The sequence below is a fragment of the Callospermophilus lateralis genome, chromosome 13, assembly GCF_048772815.1.
Source record: "Callospermophilus lateralis isolate mCalLat2 chromosome 13, mCalLat2.hap1, whole genome shotgun sequence".
In the NCBI taxonomy this organism is placed as follows: Eukaryota; Metazoa; Chordata; class Mammalia; order Rodentia; family Sciuridae; genus Callospermophilus; species Callospermophilus lateralis.
The window spans coordinates 92,506,438-92,529,224 of NC_135317.1; the positions used below are offsets into that span (position 1 = coordinate 92,506,438).

Here is a 22,787-nt window from a genome sequence, read left to right on the forward strand (position 1 = left end):
TTTCAGAATAAAACACATTTGTTTTTAAAATTTTAACAACTTATTTATTTATTTTGGTACCAGGGATTAAACCCAGGGGTGCTTAACCATTTCATGCCTTTTTATTTTGAGACAGGGTCTCACTTAGTTGCTGAGGCTGACTTTGAACTTGTGATCCTCCTGCCTCAGATGGAGGCAGGGATTACAGGCAGGCGCCACCGCACATGACTCACTCTTTCTTTTTAAAATATCACCTTTTTAAAAAAAAATTATAAAAAATGTTCTATTGCTCATTGTTTCAATATAAACTGCTGAGTTAAATGAAGAATAAAGGACAAACATTACTATTATTCCAAGTTATATCAACACATTTTCATATATTTAGAGTAAAAGGAAAAGAGAGAATTTGAGACATTTTTAACAAAAATAGGCTCTCCTCATATGCCATTGGTTTTTTAAACTCATTCCCTTCATCATTTTTTAATATGAAATCTATGAAGCAGTAATATAAGAAAGGTAAAAATGACTCACAGTCCCCTATTTTAAAATTATCAAAAATAAGAATATCTGGGTTGGGGATATAGCTCAGTTGGTAGAATGCTTGTCTCACATGCAAAAGGCCCTGGGTTCAATCTCCAGCAACACACACACATACACACACACACACACTCTTCTTCATTTTGGCCTATTAGTCATCATTATTTTTAATCAGTAAAAGACACCTTTTAAAGTAAGACTGTTATTTAATAATCACTTCTTATACTGATATTATATTTTATGTTTCAACATGCATTTTCATCCGACTAAAAGTGAATACAGCATCTAAAATCAATTTGTAAAAACAAGACTTTCCAGTATCCAGAACTGCAAGTAGTACATTTCCATTCTTTACCCATTATCTAGTCAATTCTGGGTACAGCAGCACAAAGATGACTAAGATACTCAGTTATCACCTTTCTGTTATTTTGTTGGATCTGGGTATTATTTTCATGAATTTTCAGGTTTCTTTCCAGTGAAGCCTTCCCTGATCATATTATTTAAAACTGGCAGAAACCTCACTTTTCTGGTTTTATTACTAACATCTACTGCAGTTTTTGTTGTATTTTTAAAAATCCATATCTCCTCTCTCCTTCATTAGAATAGCTCCGTGAAGGCAGATGCTTTTGTGTTTTATTTATTGTAAAATTCCTAGACCCCCTGTAGGTGAAGATGGACACTTTACACAGATATGCTAAATGAAAGAATAAGAGAATGAATCAATGGGAGACTACATTTATACAACTAAGAGAAATAATTTTCAAGCCCATTTACGCTAACACATTTTAATCAAGCCAAGTAAAGTTCTTTTCTAAGCATTCATAAGCTTGTTCGTACTCACTCCTCGCCCCATCTGTATTAATCCATTTCACTATGATAATGAAATACCTGAGACTAGGTAACATATAAAGACAAGAGTTATTTTGGCTCACAGTTTGGGTCCAAGGTCAAGGGCCCACATCTGCTGATGGTCTTCCTGCTGACCAAGTCCTGTGGCAGTACATAGCATCTCAGGAAAATGCACAGGAGCATGTATGTGTTCTCTAGTCTCTCTCACAAAACCACCAGAATTCAATCGTGAGGGCTCCACCTTAATGATCTTATCTAATCCTAGTCACTGCCCAAGGCCACACCTCTGTACCCTATAATCACATTAAACTTCCACCCTGTTAAGTTTTCATAATGGGGATTAAACTCCAACCTTGGTTTCAGAAGGAAAAAACCCATATTCCAGCCATGGCACCATCTTACTCTGGAATACTGTTTCTCTTTTTCCTCTGATTATTTTTCCCTAATTATCTACATATTACCAACATTCAAACATGATTATTCATGTCCTACTGTATCATACTGTGCCTTTGATTGGTCTCTAAATATTCTTGAAACAACTTTTTGAATTGAAGAAGTAACAGTATAAAAAGATACAGGCCAAACTACAATAAGCTGATTTGTGATTCTGATATTTGTAATAGAAGAAATAAATATCTACACCAGGTAATATGATCCTATTTAGCACTTCTGATTATCAGGATTTTTTGAGCTATTTCTGTTAATCTTACAAAAATGATCAGCACTGACTTGATCTGCCGTTATAGCTAATGTTTTTATGCTGATTAACTCAAGGTGTGTCTAGGCAGTTTCTGAGTCAGAACACAATTAACACTCTAGAGTTGCTGGTGGGATATAGCCTTACATATGGCGCAATAAAAAAAAATCATGTGATTCACCATAACCATCCATATTTCCCTTATATCATTATTCTCAGAAGTTAACTAATTTCTGATTATAAATCCTCTTCCCAAGCATCTGATGGGCCACACAAAGCTCCTGTGCCCAAGAGCATGAGACCTTTAAACTACTACAGTAGTAGTAATTCCTCCCATTCTAGAGGTTGAAACGTCCATGTAGTTGTAAAGGCTATGCCAGGAGAGTGCTATCAGGTGTTCAACACCTCAGAGAAAAGTCACATCACTTTCCTCATGGAAACAATGGCATTTGTTGACAATGACGATATAGATATGGTATCTAATTGTAATTTCACATCCTGTTACTCTACCGTAAATGTGAATAGCACTATACCTTCAATATTAATAAGGACCAAATTAATTAATTAATTACAATGGAAGATATCAATAGATACTTAATGTATATCACTTTCTCCTTCAAGACAAAATTCACAGCGACTGATTAATAAAAATGTCATAGAGTCACAAGAAAAATGTACTATTGTAATCATTGTTGTGACTGTGGAAAATGAGAAAATTCTGATGCATTTATCATCCAACAAACAAATATGCAGAATATAATTTGCACTATGTAAGGTGTTTGGGAACAAATGATGAGCCCAAACCAAATGCATGATGAATTCCTGTGGCCCTACAGACTCCAGACTTCACACCATTCATACTGGAAGTTTTACTCAAGAAGTAAACAGGACCATGGTAATTATTCTCATCAGAGTTTTTTGAGTTAAAAACAATGCATGGGCTGGGGATTGTAGCTCAGTGGTACTGTGTCTTGCAGGTGCAAGGTCCTGGGTGTGATACATAGCACCGCAATAAAAACAGTCAACCAAAAAATGGTACTAATGACAGTGGCATAGAAGAAGAGCATTTGCTGGATTCCATAGCCATTGAATTCCTAAACAGTCGTTTTATCCAAGAAATCTTTCATTCATTCAGTCAATATGTCTTTGCAAAGTTACCTAGTCTGTGCTGGTGCTGGGAATGCAGCACTGAGAAAGGCATACCCCTTGCCTTCAAGAAATCTGATAAGTAATCTACAGGCAGCAATAAGCACATCCTAGCATTATACTTAACACTCCTGTGGTGCTTAGTACGCTGTATGGAATCAATGTCTTCTGTTGAAAGGGAATCCTAAACCCTACTGTTCTTTGAAAGCATGTTCCATGAGTTTCTACTCCTATCGTAGAAAGTCGGAAATCTTCAATACAGCCTCCAACTATGTTTTCAAACCTATTAACTGCAAACCAAAGCAGGATAACCTTTTTCTATCACAATATGACACACAAACATTCACATACACAAGCTAAATACGGAAACAAGTTTAACATGATACTTTTACTAAGAACGATGTACACTGATGTCCTTCTTTCTTTTTTTTTTCTATTTCATTTGTTTAAATGCAGGTAGCAGCCCACTGAATTGATGTCATGACTCACCCGCAACAGTTTGAAAAATAAAGGCCTAAAGACTTCATGATTAGATTTCTATCTACTTCCTCATCCTTACCCCACCACTCAACTCTCTCCTTTTCTTTCTGGTACAGTCATGCTGAGTTTCTTTCCTTTCTTCAAATGTTTCATGCTGTGTCACATTTAGAGCTATGACCCACCTCTTCTATTCATCCATTTATTCAACCAACGTTCAGACCACAATTAATTATGTCAAGTATTGTTCCAGGGGCTACAGAGGCAGAAGTGGGGGTTGGATACATTTCCTCACCTCTTGGAGCTAGAGGGCAATCAGAAAACAAGCAATCCAAGAAATAAATGTAACAATTTGAAACAGTTATTTATGACATGATGGAAACAAGCCAAAGGCTGAAACACGGAATAAATATAGAGACCAGGCTCTGGAAAGGCACCAGCCATAGTGGGTTGAGGAGGAGTGGGTTTAGAATGCAATGTTCCCAGCAGGCTGTTGGAGGAAGTGAGAGAAGACAGGAGGTCGGTGAACAGTGACCAAAAGCAAAAGTAGCTTATGATGAGGTTGGAAGTAAAGGACAGGGCAGATCAAGTAGGGCCTGGTAGAGAACTCATGTGCACATGGCTAACTCTGATGCATTCATTAGGACTCAGTTTAAATGTCACTTCCACAGAGTAGCTTTCTGTGACCTTCAAAGTATATTTGGTCTATCTCCTATCAGTTCCATTTGTACTCTGGACTTCTTTAAATCTTTCATTCCACTTACACAGATACTGTAACACAGAGATATTACACAATATCTGCTTTTCCTGAGAGAACTAAAAAATGTATAGTCAGTAACCATATTTTTTTTCTAGTATTAACCCTAGTGCCTATCACAGTGCCTGAAATATAGTGGGTTCCAGGTAAAGATTCGATGGGTAGAAGTATGATAGATTATATTACTAAAAGTAATGCATGTTTATGCATGAAGGGGATTCACAGAATAGAGCAAGCAGTCCCTACTGATGTTCCACTTGTTCATTCTAACTATTCTTAATGTCAAAGGATGCTAACTATCAATCTCCACATGAAAAAATAAAAAGTAGAACAAGTGCTATTACAATAGGGGTGAGATTAGCACTAAAAATGTTTAGAGGAAATCTGTTGCTGGGACCCATAGTTTACTGTCAGCAACTTTATTTCCTCTTTTCATTTTCAACAACTCAATTCATAACTACTCTGTTTGCTACCTATTAACCACAACAATATCATAAAGCCAGTCTTGGGCAGAGAATGAAGACATACCCACACTAATGCCAATAGGTTTAGAAATAGGCTAAAGATAGCTAACTTAATTCTTGTAATATTGTGATATTCTCTCTTTCCCCCACCTCTCTACATGTGCATAAGATCACTAGGTTAAAAACATTAGATATTAGCCAGGAGCAGTAGCACACACCTGTAATACCAGCAGCTAGGGAAGCTGAGGCAGGAGAATCTCAAGTTCAAAGCCAGCCTCAGAAACTTAGTGAGACCCAAAGCAACTTAGCAAGACCCTGTCTCTAAAAAAAAAAATATATATATATATATATATATAAAGAGACTGGTGATATGGCTCCGATGTTAAGTGCCTCAATTCCCAGTACAAAAAAAAATATATATATATATATATATATATATATATATATATATATATATATATATAAAGAGACTGGTGATATGGCTCCGATGTTAAGTGCCTCAATTCCCAGTACAAAAAAAAAAAAAAAAAAAAGAAAGGAATATTAGAAAGGAATACTAGATATTAAATAAACATTACTCATGACATTTAATATTTTAGTTCTAGAGTAACTTTATTTTGATTCTATCTCAATTTAACCCTTCTCCTGTTTTAATGAAACCTCATTCAGACCCATAGATTTGTTAACTTTTAGATGTTAAAAAAATGAATTTATAAACTGAAATACCAGGTTCATTTGGAGTTGAAGACAGAACCTATTCCAGGAAAGGAGAAGCAAGGTCATTGACATTTTTCTCCTCCCCTACCCTGGGTTTAACTCTTCTGAGCTTGATAACTCTGATTTTATCCCTCACGGTTAGAGAATAATGAAGTAAAAGAGAAAAATAGGAACAAGAAAGTAATTATTTCATGGTTTTAAACTGGCTGTGTGCTCTCTGGGCCTTGTATGAGTTACAGCTATTTCTTTCCCTTATGGATGCTTCTTGCTGCCTCTTTTGAGTAGTCTAGTTTTAAGGTCTCCTCTCTATATTCCTTGACCTATCCAAATGCATCTCTGCTCTAGTTGGGAACTTGTGTGCCCTTCAACAACCCAGTGTATCCTGTGGTTCACATACAGTTTTCTTTTCCAGAGGTTCTTTCATGCCACTAGATAAACCACTTGAAGACCTTTTAGTCCACGGGGAACACTCATAAGTGCTTCTGTTCTTCCCACAGACCCTGAGAATAGAATTATTTCAATAATGAAACTCTCTGGTACTATCTGTGTACCTTTGTATATTTCAAGCTGGGCTACATGCTAGCTTACTAAAGGATGCACATATTAAATCTTCTCATGAGCTTTCTAAGAAGTCTCCTTTTAAAGCCCCTCTCTAGATTGAAGGTTAGGAGGTATTTTCCTTCCTATTTATCTCCCCAGGACAAAGAGGATTGTACTTATAGCAGTGCCCTCCAAAAATAAATAAATAAATGACAACACCAAAAGCCTTCCAAAATTTTCCCCACATCTCTACTTTATTCCTCCAACATACATAAGTTTTTCATTTATATAATATTCATTGGTCTGGCTTTTTTTTTCAAAGTGTAGAGTAGGTTGTTTCACAATCCAGTGTATTGTTTTGTATCTTAAGTTTTATATCTTAGAGAATTAGTCAACGTTTCCAGTTCAAAGTTGAAAACATAGGTGGACCAACTTCCAAAATGGCGGAATGAGAAACTTAGGAAACCCTCTCCCCAGAAGGCATTGACAAAAATCATGAAGAATTATTATAAGCAACCACTTAGGAACCGGAAGCTGACCAAAAGGTATACAACAAAATGAAAGTATTTATTATTCTTTTTAAGTATGCTAAACCTCAAGAACAATAAAAGTCTGACATTATAGGAATGGGTTCCTCCTACTCTCCCCCAGTTCCTCAGCATGACTTTCTAACTGAGAGGGCAGGGAAGCCCCGAGAATCTATAGCTCTACTACTTGCTGATCAGGGTTGGGTATAACTGTGTTTGGAGCAGGAAAATTCCACATCCTGGAAGAGAAAGAGAAAAAGACAAAAGAGATCACAGTCGCCAATAACCATGGAAGTACAGTGCTAGCATGGAATCCATAATGGTTGGGCCACACAGCAAAATAACAGATCAGCCAGGAAGTTCAAAGGCAGATCTAAAGAAAGTGACAATTAAAGAAAGCTTTGCCAAGGCCCAGCTGATTCCTGGGGGTCTGAAAGGCTGTGGGTACACAAAATGTTACTAAGCGTGAAGCCTCATGAAAGCAGAAAGCAACAGTCAGGGAGCATTTACAAATTCCCTGAACTTCAAAAGCATTTCCAAAGCCACATGAAGACCAAATGGCAGAGTGGCATACTCAAGATGTGTAAGCAAGTCTCTGGTGGCTCACTGAATAACAGCTTCACTATGCTTACCCAGGAGTAACCCTTAGGAAAACAAGCCTGAGAGTAAAAATAAGAATTACAAACAAACAAAACATCTGAATGGGCACCACAGAGAATGAACACTGCACAAGACTCCTGAGAGCAAGTTAAGGAAAGTCACTGAAACAAACCAAGAGCAACCATAATTCCCCCCAGAGGAAAGATCCAAATAGCTTCCAAAGATGCCACAATATATATTCTAGACCTAATATGTGATCTAAAATTTCCAGTTTTCAAAAATAATAATGAATACAAACAACAAAAACAGTGTGCACCCTACATAGGGCAATCCCAGAGCAAGAGAAGAGAGGAAAAAAAATAAGACAACAAATAATGGATGAAATTTCTCAAAACTGATTTAAAACACATCAAAAAGCTCAATTATTCTAACTGGGATAAATACAAAAAGAGATCTCATCAAGATACATCACAGTCAATGTGTTAAGTCAAAGACAAAAAGGAAAATCTTGAGAAAAACAAGAGAAAAAAAAATTACTACTAACAGACATGGAAACCAAAATCAGATTAACAGATGACTTTTCATCAGAACCAAAAGAGGCCAGAAGGCAATAGGAAGACATATTCAAGCTGCTTAAAGAATAAAGCTAGAGTAGAATGAATCAGACATAACTTTCCTATGTTAATATATGAAAACATGACCAGTGAAACTCCCCACCATGTTAAACCACAAGAATGGGATCCTAATTAGAATAAGTTATACTCCACATATATATAACACGTCAAAATATACTCTACTTAGTCATGCATATCTAAAAAGAACAAATAATAAATTCTGAAAAAAGCTGTAAACCAAGGATAGCTTATCCACCAAAACTATCTTTTAAAGAAGAGAAATTTAGATATTGCCACATCAATAAAAATAGAGAGAATTCATTGCTAGAAGACAAGCATTATTAAAAATAGTAAAGGAAGAGGGATGTAGCTCAGTGGTAGAATACTAGCTTACCTTCCATGAGGACCTGGATTAAATCCCCAGCACCACAAAAAAAGAAAACAAGAAAAAAGAAGAAGAAGAAAAAGAAAGAAAAGAAATAGTAAAGACAGTTCTTCAGGCTGAGAAAAAGCAATAGCAGACCTGTAACTCAAGTCCACACAAAGCAAGAGAGAGATCACCAATAAAGACCAATAAAGTTAATTATTTCAATTTTTTAAACTGACACATATTTTTTCTGTTTTTTTAACTGATACATAAGTCAGTTTTATAAAATAATAATTATAAAAGTGTATTGTTGGGCTTATTTAAACAGGTAACATATATAGCACAAAAAAAAAAAGGAGGAATGAAGCCATTTGGGGACAAGAAAATAATACCAGATGGTAACTGAATCCATAGGAAGAAATTAAAAGTACCAGAAGCAGTAAATATGTAGCTTAATATAAAATATTCTATAAATGTGATTTTTTTTCCTTTTAGTCTCTAAACTTCTTTAAAATACATAGAATTTATAAAGAAATAGATTATGGTACTTTATTATCAGATTTATAATACATATAGACATAATATTAGGAGAAGAGTACCACAGGAGTGGGGAAAGATTGTACTTCTATGCAAAGTTTCTATATTTTATAGGAATTAAGCTACTATTTATATGAGGCACATTGCAATGCATTAAGGTACAAAGGTTAATTCTTAGAACTGCCACTAAGAAAATCATTCAAAAAATGTATTAAAATACCAACAAAGGAATTAAGATGAACCACCAGAAAATATTTGCTTGATATAAGAAGCAGACTAATAAATAAATAAGAATAAGAAATGAGACGTAAAGAAAACAGAAAAACACAATGGCAAACAGAAATCTAACCATTTCTCTAACAACATGAAATGGGAGTGAATTGAACCCTCTAGTCAAAAGCCAGCGGTTGTCAGGCTGGGTAAAACCTGATACATGAAAGGACTGATAAAATCCAAATAAGCTCTGCAATTTGGTTAATATCATTGTGCCAATGTCAGTTTCCTACTTCTGATCATGTAATGTGGTTATGTAAGGTGTTACAATGGGGAGAACTAAGCAGAGTGTATGGGAACTCCCTGTCGCATTTTTGCCCGTTCTTAAAACTATTTCAAAATTTTAAGTCAACTTGAAGAAAATCCAGTTCATATAGACAGATCTAATTTAGATGCACAATATTCATGCCAAAGCTATGCTCCAAGGAAATAACAAAGCAATTCTATGAGGAATAGTTATTGGTACCCAGTTCACTTTCCTTGGGACAAAATCAACACTTATTATAGTCAGACAGTGACTACATTTTCAGTTCCAGTTAGGAACAGGCATCCACTCCCCTCCCTCCCCCCACCATAACTGTTAATAGTAGCAGCAGATATTTTAGGTTTCTGTGGAATTAAGGCATCTCTATCCAACTCTCCACATTAAACACTTGGAAAATGTTTTATCCCCACAATGAGCTCAGTCCTGGAAAACTTAAGGCCACCAGGTTGCACAACCATTATAATGAATGGTCCTACGATAGCAGGCTTTTTGTTTTTTTTTGTTGTTTGTTTCTTATAACTAAGCTAAATAACCAGTCTTGGTGTGTGTCCACTGTCTTTCAAGTCTGAAGAAAGAGATATGAAGCTCATGCCTTGTTTGTTTTTTAAATTTTTGTTCTTTCTTACCCGCGCCCCCCCACCCTGTAATTAGAAACTTCCTGAACACTAATGAGAGGGGAATCGGGCTCACTTTCCAACACACTAGCCTGTGTAATGCAACGCTGGTTTTCAGTGAATGCTGGAGGGTGTGTGGTCTGACCAAAACCTCTAAGTCATGCTGCTAGAGCAAGACGGGCTTCTCAGAAAAAGTGAATAAGAAGCAAAACCCCAGCCTGGAGTGTATGGTCACTGCTCTGCATACAGTGATAATGACAAGAGGGAAAGGGGGGAGCTGTTATGAGGGTTGTCACATTTAGAGGGAAGAAGGAAAAGAATCCAAAGGATCCTTTTCTCTTCCTTCCACTCCACCTGTAGAGCAGAGGAGGCCCCAGGAAGCTCTTCTCTGAAGCCATGGAAGCTTCTCCACTGGAGCCAGGTCGAGTTCAAGTCCCTCTCCTCCCTTCTCTACCTCTGGGCTCCTGATCTTCCGCTTCCTCATCTGTAGAATGGGGAAACGGCCCCTACCCTCACATAGGCAATGAGAGAATGAAATGAGAAACTGTATGCAAATTCCAACCACAGTACCTCAGGGACCATAAATAAACACAATAACAACCTATTATACTTGTCATTTTTTATAACACCCTTGCTTTCCCCAAACTGCATGACCTTTGTGAGAATTATCTGGCTCTATGGAGATTTCTAAGAAGATTCAAAAAGGCAAATTTTTTGAGCACTTTTTATAAAGACCATGTACTTTTTGTAGTTTCACACTTGACAAGGAGTTTTTGACAAAACTTTTAGAATACTATTATTTCTAATCTATTAAAATCCAAAAGAATTAAAACACTGGGACACTGACTTATCCACTGCCAAGTTCAAAGCCTTCTCCACATGCAGGATGTAGAAAGTATTCTAAAAGGATAAAGGACAGGGAATTATATTTCCACCATCATACATACATAGTCACTAAGGCATTGCCAAAGTGTTAAATTCTTAAGTGAATTTGCTAATGTTTCTTTTTCTTTGCTTTCTTTTTTTTTTTAACCTAGGCTAAGCAAAGAGTTTGATACCACCCATAGGCAAAGAGAAATGAAGAAACAGTAAAAATTAAGATAAGTAAATGAGCGATTGCTGTTAGAAATGTTTCTCAAACCATAGTCAATTTAGTACAGAAAACCAGTAATGAGAACTTCCTTGCTTCTGAGGAAATATAGTAAAAGCATGCTTTCAGACACAGAGGCTTCTCAAGCCAGGAACGCAGCCCTAGGGATCCTGATCCCACATCCCTAACAGGACACCTGCTGCTCTCCAGCCAAAAAGCATGCAACTCCATTTGAACTGATTTTTGCCTCTCCAGTTTCATTCTTAAGGTATCTTATACAGCTTCTTCATCTCTCAAGTTTGTATTATTGAAAGTTCGTTATTTAAACAAATGCATATGGAATTCCTACTAGTGTTTTCAGAAAAGGGATGGATTCCAGTGGTTTAAAATAGAAAAAGACATCATAGATCCTAATTAGAATAAGTTATACCCCAGGTATGTTTAATATGTCAAAATACATTCTACTGTCATAAGTATATAAAAATAACAAATTAAAAAAAAAGACATCCTAGAATCAGTCAATAACTGAGCTGAAAGGGCACGGATGTAGAGAAAAGGAAAATGATCAGTGGGCTAGTACACGCCTGCAATCTCGGCTATTTGGGAGGCTGAGGCAGGAGGATCGCATGTTCAAGGCCAGCCTGGGCAACTTAGCAAGATCCTGTTTCACAATAAAATATGAAAAAAGCTAGGAATGTAGTTCAGAGGTAGACCACCCTGGGTTCAATTCCTAGTTCAGAAAGAAAGAAAGAAATGGAGAGAAAGAACTAAAAAAAAAAAAAAAAAAAACAAAGGAAATGCTTCCTCTAGGAAAAGGCCAATAGCACCTTGGAGATTCTCTGTCCCACCTCAGGCTCTGGCTGGTGCTGTCCTCCGCCCCTTCACCTTTAGCAGACAATGTCTGCCTGGCATTCAGATTCTGCATGAATTCACTCTCTGAGATGAGCCATCTCTTACCTGTCTACTAGGCCAGGACCCTTGTGCTTCTCCATGATATCCTGTAGCACAATGTCATTTTCTATATCCCCATTATACAGGGTGCATGTCTCCCCCAACTGTGAACAGCATGAGAGAAGTTCTGCTCCCCTCTCCCTGCTCTCCTGTTGGACCCAAGGAATCACCCCATTGCTCCTGATAGAAAGATGAGTAAATAACTTGGGCACATGCAGGTGTGCTGGGGACAACCAGCCAGACCACAGGAGAGTCCATTCATAGACTCTAGAATGATAAACTGGATATCTTAGCAATTATTTATTTGAACACTGATGTTTTTAAATTCACTTGTTCTACATCTCCCAGGTACTGAATACTTCAGTGATTTATATATACCACCTCATTTCTTTTTCATAACAAGATAGCAATTTTTATTGTTATTTTTGAGATGAAAACAAAAAAAATCAAGGAAGGTTAAGTGATTATTTTAACTGAAAATTATAAACTAAGGCAGACTCCCCACCTGTGCTCTACAAAAGAACAACCATTCCTCCGAAAGAGTGAGAAACTTTTCCCACAGTCACCTGGGTTAGATGGCCCTAGAGTCCTAACCTTCTGTCTCATACCAGGTCTTTCTTTCTACCTCATTCTTCCACTCTACAAAAGACCCTAAAGGACAGGCAGAGATTCTGAGATATTATACAATAACAAGAATTATTAGAAAGCCTTAGCAAGGAGGTGACATGATGGAGGAAGCACTTTTACTATAACAAAGTAGCCCAGACTGATGGCTTATGCAACAGAAATTTATTTTCTTATTGTTCTAGAGGAAAGAAGGCCTAAATCAAAATACTCAGGTCTGGATTCTTCTGAGTCCTCCCTCTTTGGCTTGCAGATGGCAGCCTCCTTCTGGAATCCTCACAGGCTTTCCCCTGGGCACATGTGCCCCGGGCATCTCTCTGTATTCAAATGTTCTCTTCTCATAAGTGACACCAGTGTGATAGAATTAGGGCCCATTTTACTGGTCTTATTTTAAATTATTCACCCCCTTAAAGGCCTTATGTCCAGTAACAGTCACATTCTGAGGTACTGGGGGTTAGAGTCTCTGTGTATGAATTTGGAAAGCACACAATTCAACCCATAACACATTTCAATAATATAAACAAAACAGTTAAACCAACAAGCATACAACATTTAATGGAGAGAGGTGGCATTTGCTAAACACAACCAATACGAGAAGTCCACATGTGATAGGATCTGCATCTAAGCCAGGATTCTGGAAGGGATAATCAAAGAGACAGTTCAGCCCCTTTCAGATGGGGCAGCCTCCCTCATCTGCCTATTTTAAAAGCTCTCTCACACAACCCAAACATTCTATATAAATGAAACCCAGTACTGAGCTGAAAGGGCAATTTCTTGTACTGCTTCACAATTGGGAAGTACTCATTCAAGGGAACCTGTCATTGTAAGAGTCAGGAAACTGGCCAGTCCCATTCCACAGGCTCATTACAAATAGCAGGAATGTCTCCTCAGTCCCAAGCCAGTCAGCTAGCCGTGTTCCCTTGATCATTCTGGCTTGCTGTTATTTTCCATTGTTTCACCTTTTGGTGATCAAAACCAAGAGGCCGTTCTGGCTATATTTGAAGGTCATGAAATTCTGAAGTTGGAGGAAATATTCATCATCACCACCTAGAAGTTTCCTCACTGTGCATATTCGAAAGCTAAGGCCTAAAGAATATACCAACCTATCCGAGGTCCCTCCACTAGGGAAAAGGTGACCATACCCCTTTACTTCCAATCAGGTATTCCTTCTTTAGAATTCTATCACATGCTAAAGATAAAAGGGAATAGTTAAAAGAAAGAAAAAAAAAAGACATAGATACATTTTAGTTTGGCTAAATTTTAAGTTATCATGTTATTATCTGCTGCTGTAGCGTAGACTCAATATATGAATTTGAGGGAAATGAACAATGCATTTCTCCACACGATAGGTTAAATAAAGCTTAAAAAGTGTCACTTTTATCTCTTATACTTTTCTATGTTCAAAGCATAGCTGTTGTCTACTTACAAATATTAGACAAAATGTTATGTTTTTTTTAAATTCCTTCTCCCACACAGTACGTTATGGAATATCATACTGACGGATGTCAAATATATATTTCTTCACAGAAAATGTAGACTAATGATGCTCTGCCTTCTACTTAAAAGAAACTGATAATGGCGATATACTTTGTGTTAATACCTTTTAAATGAACGTAACAATGTGGCATAAAATGCTAAGCAATCTGCCACTCACAGTGGCACACACCTGTGATCCCAACCACTCAAGAGGCTAAGGCAGGAGGATCACAAGTTCAAAGCCAGCCTCAGCAATTTAGCAAGGCCCCAAGCAACTTAGTGAGGCCCTTTCTCAAAATGTGGCTCAGTGATTAAGTGCCCCTGGGTTCAATCCCTGGTACAAAAAAAAAAAAAAAAAAAAAAAAAGACTTTTTTTTTTTTTTTTTTTCCTGCAGCTTTCTCTCTCCAGACTGGAAGTTTTACAAATAGCTCCCCTAGGGAGTGTTTGTGTTTTGTTGAGGGTTCCACCCCCCTCTTTAATTGCTGCCTTTTTCATGACTTCCTCAAGATTGCCACACCAGGGAAACCCCTATCTTTCCTCTAAGGTAAACAGTCCAAGGAAAACCTCCAGCAAAACCATCCTAGGGAAATATTTCCTGAGATCCCTTTTTTTTTTTTTTTTCTGGATAAAATTATCAGCAGTCTGGGTTGACTTTGCTTTTCAACTAGCACAGGAACTATTTCAGGCTAGTCCTCTAGTTCGAAATAGAGATGTTGACTAGAAGTGAAACAAATTGACAAAAATATACAACAGGAGTTCAGGATGTAAGCTGTACGCCCGCCCACGTGCCTCAGACTTCATTGCCAAGGGAAAACCATAAAACAAAGACCAGCACTCCCCAAGTCCTGGAGGGTAACACATGACACAGGAATTTAGATTCACCATTCTTTTCTCACCTTGTAAGAGTTTATAGATACTGTGAATGACAATCCACTTTAGAAATGAAGAAGCCTGGTCTTTTGCAGGATTAAGAACTCTATAAATAGAAAGTATGTGTTTGAGAGGTGTATTTTCAGGGGTTCTTAATCTTCTTAGGTGTCATGGACATTTGGGGCAGTCTGGTAAAGCCTAGGAACTCCTTCACACAGCATAACATTTTAAAATTCATGAAATAAAAGCATCAGATTATAAAAGAAACCAATTTTGATGAAGTACATGGAGTCATGCAGTCTGTAGATATTCAAAAATATGAAATATACATTTCTTCCACCTTTGATCAACAAGCTAGGAAAGAGTGCCAAGGACATTAATAAAATCTGTAAGCCTGTAATCCCAGTGGCTACAGAGGCTGAGGCAGGAGGGTCTGAGTTTAAAGCCAGCCTCAGCAAAAGTGACATGCTAAGCAACTCAGTTAGACCTAAATAAAATGCAAAATAGGACTGAGGATGTGGCTCAGTGGGTGAGTACCCCTGAGTTCAATTCCTGTACTGCCCCCCCCAAAAAAATTCTATAAGTAGGTTTCAGTTCAGCTTCTGCTGATGAGATTGAAAATTCAAAATTAACACAAACAATGTTCAATAACTCTCCCCTTCATTTTACAGATGAGGAATTAGACAGGAGGAAGTTAGATAACCAAAGCTAAACCATCCCTTAACCAATATGGGCTGAACCAGCAATAAAGAGCACAATGACTTTCAATCCATGGCAAAACTACATCACTTTCATCTTAAGAGGATTTATGAGAAATGGCTACTGAACTTAAGGAAAAAAAGGAGGGTTTTGAACTTTGAAATAATTCAAGTCAATATTTCAATAATACTATTTTAGTCCCTTATAAAAATACCATTTTTTATTATGTAACCAGCTGTTTTCTAAATTTTTAATTTTGAGAAGTGACTTTTAAATACACAATGAAGGATTTATGTGAGGTTGAAGAAAGAACATCCTGATAGCATGACTGTAAGGAAGATCCTCCTTTCAATGGTCTACTGTTATTCCTAATTAGACATCTTTATGTTTTAGACATCTTTACTTTGCAATTTTTCATTGCTGTTTTTTGTTTTGTTTTGTTTTGTTTGTGGTGCTGGGGATGGAACCCAGGGCCTCACACATGCTAGGCAAGTGCTCTGCCACTGAGCGGCACCCCAGCCCTATGTTGCAGAATTACACTGCAGAATTACAAAATCGATAAAGCCCTACCTTGAGGACTGACGTGCCCTCAGAAACCTGGGGAAGTAGACAAAAGGCTGAGGAATGTTCTATAGGCCAGACCCAAGCACTTGGCTAGGGATCCAGTAAGGCAAGGGAGGCCAACGATTAAACATTCAAACTTCAAAGGACAATAGCAACCATTCTATAGACTAGACCATGAAGAAAACAGATTCCAGAATGCTGGCCCCTGGAACAGGAAAGCCATTGAGATCTGCTGAAGTGTAGAAAAGGCCTAGCAACCAGCCAGGTAAAGAATCCAAGGAGAGTTTGAAGAGAACAAAGGCTCCATTCCTGCTGACTAGAGCTGGAAGTCAAGCCAAGCTGTGACCACTCCCTCCTAGTCACTAATTACCTTAGATAAAAGGATCTGTATTCTACACACCATGGATTTCTATGGATTTTGATCTGAGGTTATTTTTGTTTTTTGGCTTTGTTTTCATTCAGTTTATGTTTTGCTCAGTGTGCTGGTTAAGGGTTTTCAGCTTTTCTTCTTCTTCCTCTTCCTACTCCTCCTGCTGGCCTCCTCCCTCCCACTCTAAAAGAACCCAAGCATCTAGCTCTTTGCACCTAGCATTTAAGCCATAGCTAGCGATAAACCACAGAACATGGCAGACTGGTTTTATTTTAGGTCCACATCCTCAAAACCTGAAGAGGCTCTCCACACCACACACATCTTTCTAAGTTTCTCCAGTGAATTTGCATTGCCACCCAAGGAAATGACTTTGTTCCCTTTTTCCTCTTGAGGCGCTCACCTCCCCACCCCCACGCTTAGTTTGTGACCTCATCCTTCTTCATTGAGAGAAAACAGAAAGCACCAGAGGGAAGCTTCCCATCTTCCATCAGCAAATCTGCAAACTCCCCTGGCTTTGCACAGAAGAGGTGGCATTCTTCCACCTGGTATAGACCTGGCCCCGTGCACATCTCTCTAGATGGAAAATCCATCCCTCTCTTCCTAGGACCTTACTCTGATGACCATGACTTTCTTTCCTGAATCATCCAACTTTACTTTTCAACCAGATTATCTGATTGGCAAACCTGTTAGAATCTCTCCATTCAATCCATATTCATTTTCCCCACTATATCTCCATTTTTAGACTGTTTTAGTGACGAACTTCCCTAAAGAAACATTACTCACCCTGGATTCACAGCTGTGCCATTCTTGTTCCCCGTTCACTCCCACCCCACCCCCACTTCTGCTCCCATCACTCCACAGAAACTTCTCATCAAGATCACCAATGACCTCCATCAGCTCAGACAGGCTGGTCACTCTCTTAAGCTCATCTTACTGAGCCTCTTTGTTTCCACTCTCTCCACGCTGTTCTCATTCCATTCACTTCCCATCCATGGCATCTGATCTCTTCATACATGTGCTGAAACTACCTCTCAGCAAAAAGCTCATTTGCTTATTATTAATAGGTTTACTTTTGGTCTCTCCCAAGACGGAATGCACTCTACCTGCTTTATTCACTCAGGTATACCCAAAATACAGCACAGTGCCTATGAGGTCCAGGACTAATCACAATTTACTGAATGAGCAAAGGAATAAGCTGCAAATGGCTGGTTGATCAATGATTTCTAACAAAGCAAAATTCTTTTATGAAAAAGGAGAATAACAAAGTATTTAAATGGTTTCACACAACACTTGCTCTTTTCCTAAGTATTAATTAAAAACAGAAATTTTTTCCTATTACTTTTCTAAGCATGCCATATGCATTAATAAAGAGGGATATAAAGTTTTTTCTCACAGAAAATTATACTTTATACAAGAACATTCTTTTCATTGTGATGATAAAAAGTATTTGCAGAAATTCTTACTATCTAAGGTATCATTTTGATTGACAAATTGGTTGATTAGTGCCTTAAATATTAATATGTGCTAATTAAGCTCCTTATTAATACATATAATGTGTAATATTAAATGATGACTATTAATCATTAATACATAAGATATTCTGGGCCATTGTCACGCACCTATAATCCCAGTTACTCAGGAGGCTAAAACAGGAGGATCGTAAGTTCGAAGTCAGCCTCAGCAATTTAGCAAGACCCTTTCCAAAAATAAAAAAAAAATAAAGACAGGGGATGTAGCTAAGTGGTAGAACACTCCTGAATTCAATCCCCAGTACCAAAAAAATAATATAAAAAGCATTGTATGTTAAGTAATTCCTTCATAATTGACATGGATTAACTCATTATTAATATACATAAATACAGATGGTATTAACATTAATAATTAACATTAACACTTTGTGAATAAGTATTATTGCCTTATTTTAGTAAGTATATGCTATATCATAAGGTATGTTAATACCTCATATTAGTGCATAAGGTATTAATCAACCAAATAATTTGACAATCTGAAAGATAATTTAAATAGTAAGAATTCCTACAACAACAAAGCTTAGAAAATTGGTTCTTCCATTGTTTTTCATTGACAACAGATGCATCATTGCAGATAATTATAAAGATGGGAAAATTTTCATGTAAATATTGTGAATTTTTATGTATTTCAAATAAAAATTCCTGCTTGTTGCCAGCTCAGGAATAAGTACAAAGTAACAGATTACAAGTAAGCATAATAGCTTTGCAATTAAATCTTTAATTAACCAAGTAACTTTTCAAATTAGAAATTTTGCTGTACCAAACTGTCCTAAAATGCATTAGTAGCAACTTCTAAGAATCACTATAATAGGACTTTGAAGTAATTATCTGAACATGCTTTACGATTTTACATTAAAAGTAGACTACCATGACATAATTACAGAAATGCCCTGGTGTTTTCTATTTGAGGTCTAAGATTATGACTTCAGCTACATATGTAGTTTTGATAAAATGTCTTATTTTTTATTTTCTTTAAAATATAGACCTGTAAAAAACTACTATGGAGTTTCAAAAAACAAAATTACAAATCATGTACTGCAACTTCCTCTATCACGTCAATCAGTAACCAAGTTATAAGTGCAGAACAATGAAGTTATTATGGAAACATGCTTTCAGACAGTGTACTTTCTGCACCCTTCCTTATAATTTTTTTTGATGTTAACCATAATAGGAAGATGCTGACAACATCAAATAATATTTATAAAACTCAGAATACAAACCAGCCAATTAATCAATTGCAACATGTAAAGTACATCAAAATAAAAATCCTAAGACTTGGACAAATAAAAAGGCGCTTGATTTTTTAACATTTCTCCTTTCACATCTATAAAATGTACATCGTAACAAATGTTCTGCTAACTCATCTAGTTATTGTAGGAATGAATGTGGGAAGGGATGAATAAGCAGTTCTTTTATCAGTTATAGAGCGCTATGTAAATGGAAGGTATTATTGGTCTTCTGATGCATTTTTTCAAACTAGATAATCAGGAAATAGACAATAAATAATGACAAAAATGATAAACTAAGCAAGTATAAGCTGGGTCTTGCAAATACATGAGCTTTCTATACTACAGAAGAAAACTGAAGGCAGGTATGATATTACACACCTATAATCCCAGCTACTCAGGAGGGTGAGGCTGGAGGATCACAAGTTCGAGGCCAGGCTGGCAATTTAGCAAAACTTTGTCTCAAAATGAAAAATAAAAAAGGGATGTGGATGAAGTTCAGTGGTAGACTACCTCTGGTTTCGATCCCTAACACCACACACACACACACACACACACACACACACAAAGAATATCAAAATTACACATATTATGAACACTTGTTTTCTATCTCAAAACATGCTGTTCCCTAAAATACCTAAATTTCCCTGCCAACTCCAAAAGTCAAGAAAATGAGAAGGAAGACTGAGGATGAAGGAGCAACTGATTCACAGCTATATGGGCCATGGCAAGCAACATGAGTGCCATCTGGCCTATCATCTTTGACCCAGTTTTGGCTGAACTCTGATATAGATCACTGAGTCTTTCTAAAGATAACTGAATTAATTAAAAGAGTAATTAGACTGGTAGGTGTGTAGCTTTACAAAACTGCTGATAGTGGAGCATTCAATTATTTGTGTTTACGTTGGTATAAAGGGGGAGGTAAACTATAGTTTCAAAAAATGTTATAAGGGTGGATTAAAAACCCAGAGAATAAGAAAACTGAGACTTGCATAACAAAACCTGCAAAAAATATAGTGCATTCCATTTTTACCTTGGGCAGGTAATGGTGTCCAAAGACCAGAACAATACCTGTTTTATGTACTGTCTTCTCTAGGGGGAAAAAAACCTCCATAGTTACTCTTGGTTTCCCCATCTGTTTACCTTTATAATAGTCAAAAGGTAGAAGATGAAGAGTTAGCCAGACCGTAAGCTCATTCTCAGTTGGTTTTTGATAAGCGTGGACATTATTTTTCTCCCAAAACTTTTTATTAATGATGCAAAGCTTAGCCTTAACTCTGTCTTTTCTACATTAAGCAAGGCTGGATGTCCCCAGCACCATAAGTTTTGGCCATGTTCTCTGAACCATCTTCAATTTCCCCAATTTCTGTAAAATATGAGTCTATGAGAAAGAAAAGCAATTTGCTTTCATTTTTCTATACATTCTCACCATTGTTAAGGGAATTGTTCCAGGAAACACTAAAAACAATCCTCAAAAAAAAAAAAAAAATGAGGAAAAAAGTGTTCATAAAATTTCTACTTCTAGTTCAAAATTTCACCTGTATTGTTAAGGCCCTTGACGTTCTTCAGAATTTTTGAGGAATCCCCAAAGGGCCTTTGATTATGGTAGCTATATATGTTGATATTTATTATGTTAGAAATTTAAAACAAAATATAAATTTAAATAAAATCTTCTTTTCACATAAGAATTATCTAAATTATTAGATTTGTTGTTTTCTCTGTTTGGTGGTAACACTCAGTGTGGACCCAGGGTAACTCTCCTCTCTCATACAGCTTCCAAATGGATACAATCTTTCTCAAAGAAAAATGTCAAAAATTACAACTAGCATCCTTTGACATTTTGCTGAACATTTTAAGAATCCTCAAAATACCCAATTATTATACTTCCTATTTTACACTTGAGAAACCCACATGGGAATGAGCTAAAGAAATTTGGCTTATGCTCTCACACTTGTAAGTAGTGGGATTTTTGTTAGAAGCTGGAAAATTTAGTAGATGGAAGAATCTACCTAAGGACATATACAAAGAAGTGTATAAAATACATATGAGTTCTAGATTAAATATTATCTATAATCCTGAAAAACTGTAATCACCTAAATATTCAACAAATTATGACCAGTCAGTTAAACATATTCATAGACTAAAAACTGCATATGAGAAACTTTTTTAGCTCATATGGATAGACAGCCATCAGTTACATAGTGCCTGACACATACTAGGAACTCAATAATATTTAAAATATGAATGAATCAAAAAAGTACCATTACTCAAAATTATGTTCAACAGAAAATATGAATGAGGGAGAAGCATCATAGAAAATAGCATAGTACAGTGTGATTGCAACTTTGTAAATCTACACATAAGTATATACATAGAAAAAGGGTATAGAAGCATAGATGTAAATACAGAAATTCTTTGTATCCATGCTGATGCACACTGGGTACTCAATAAATATTCATTGGCTGAATAGATGGATGAGTGACATTTTAAAAGTAGTGACCTCATGGAGCATTATAGGTAACTTTTTCTTTTTTTCTATGTACTTTTTTACATTTAACAAAATGGAAACAGTAAGCATGATTTATCTTTGTAATAAACAATAATATTATAAAGCATTATCACTCTGGGACATACCATTAGGAATTTGGGGAAAAAGTAGAAGATGTAGATGTATCTAATTCCATTTACTGTATTCAAGCAATAAAAAATAACTGATGTTACAATAAAATGACAAGTCTGATATTATATGGCTGATTATTCTCAGGGTTGAATCTAGAATCTGGGTCACTTGGTTTCTAGACAAGTAGTCTTCCCATTGCACCAAGATGCTTGACATTCCATAATACTGGTGAAGAAGCAACAATACCAACACCACGGTATCCATCATTAGGCAGTTCCTTGCTATAAGTGAAATGATTCGTTGAATAATTATTTTATGTTATCAGAAAACCCCAAAGTTCTAATAAATATTCCATTTCAATGCAATATAAATTGCCTTTTGAGATTTTTGAACTTCATAAAGGCATTTCTAAATTTGTGTGTGTTGGAAAGGCACAAAGTTCTAATAAATATTCCATTTCAATGCAATATAAATTGCCTTTTGAGATTTTTGAACTTCATAAAGGCATTTCTAAATTTGTGTGTGTTGGAAAGGCACATATGCATTAATTTGGGGAGGAGTCCAGAGTTATTACAAAATTTGTAAAAGGGTTAGTGATCAAAAAGAAAGAAAAAAGGTTGAAAACAAGTAAACTTACAAAATATGCCAACAAGATGAGGTGAAAAAAATGATTATAAATACAAGAGGAAAAGGAACTAGGACTATTCTGTCTTCCTCTTTTTTTTTTTTTTTTTTTTTCTTTTTAATGTCTGGAACATATCTTGTTAATATGTAAATAATTCGATTTTTTTTTTACTTTGTTTTCTC

The 22,787-nt window shown here is 36.4% G+C and overlaps 1 protein-coding gene across 1 annotated transcript in view; it reads right to left on the reverse strand.

Moving 5' to 3' along the window:
* Positions 1–22,787, reverse strand: part of Pla2g4a (phospholipase A2 group IVA) — a 127,457-nt gene that overhangs the window by 103,255 nt on the left and 1,415 nt on the right. The window lies entirely within an intron of this gene.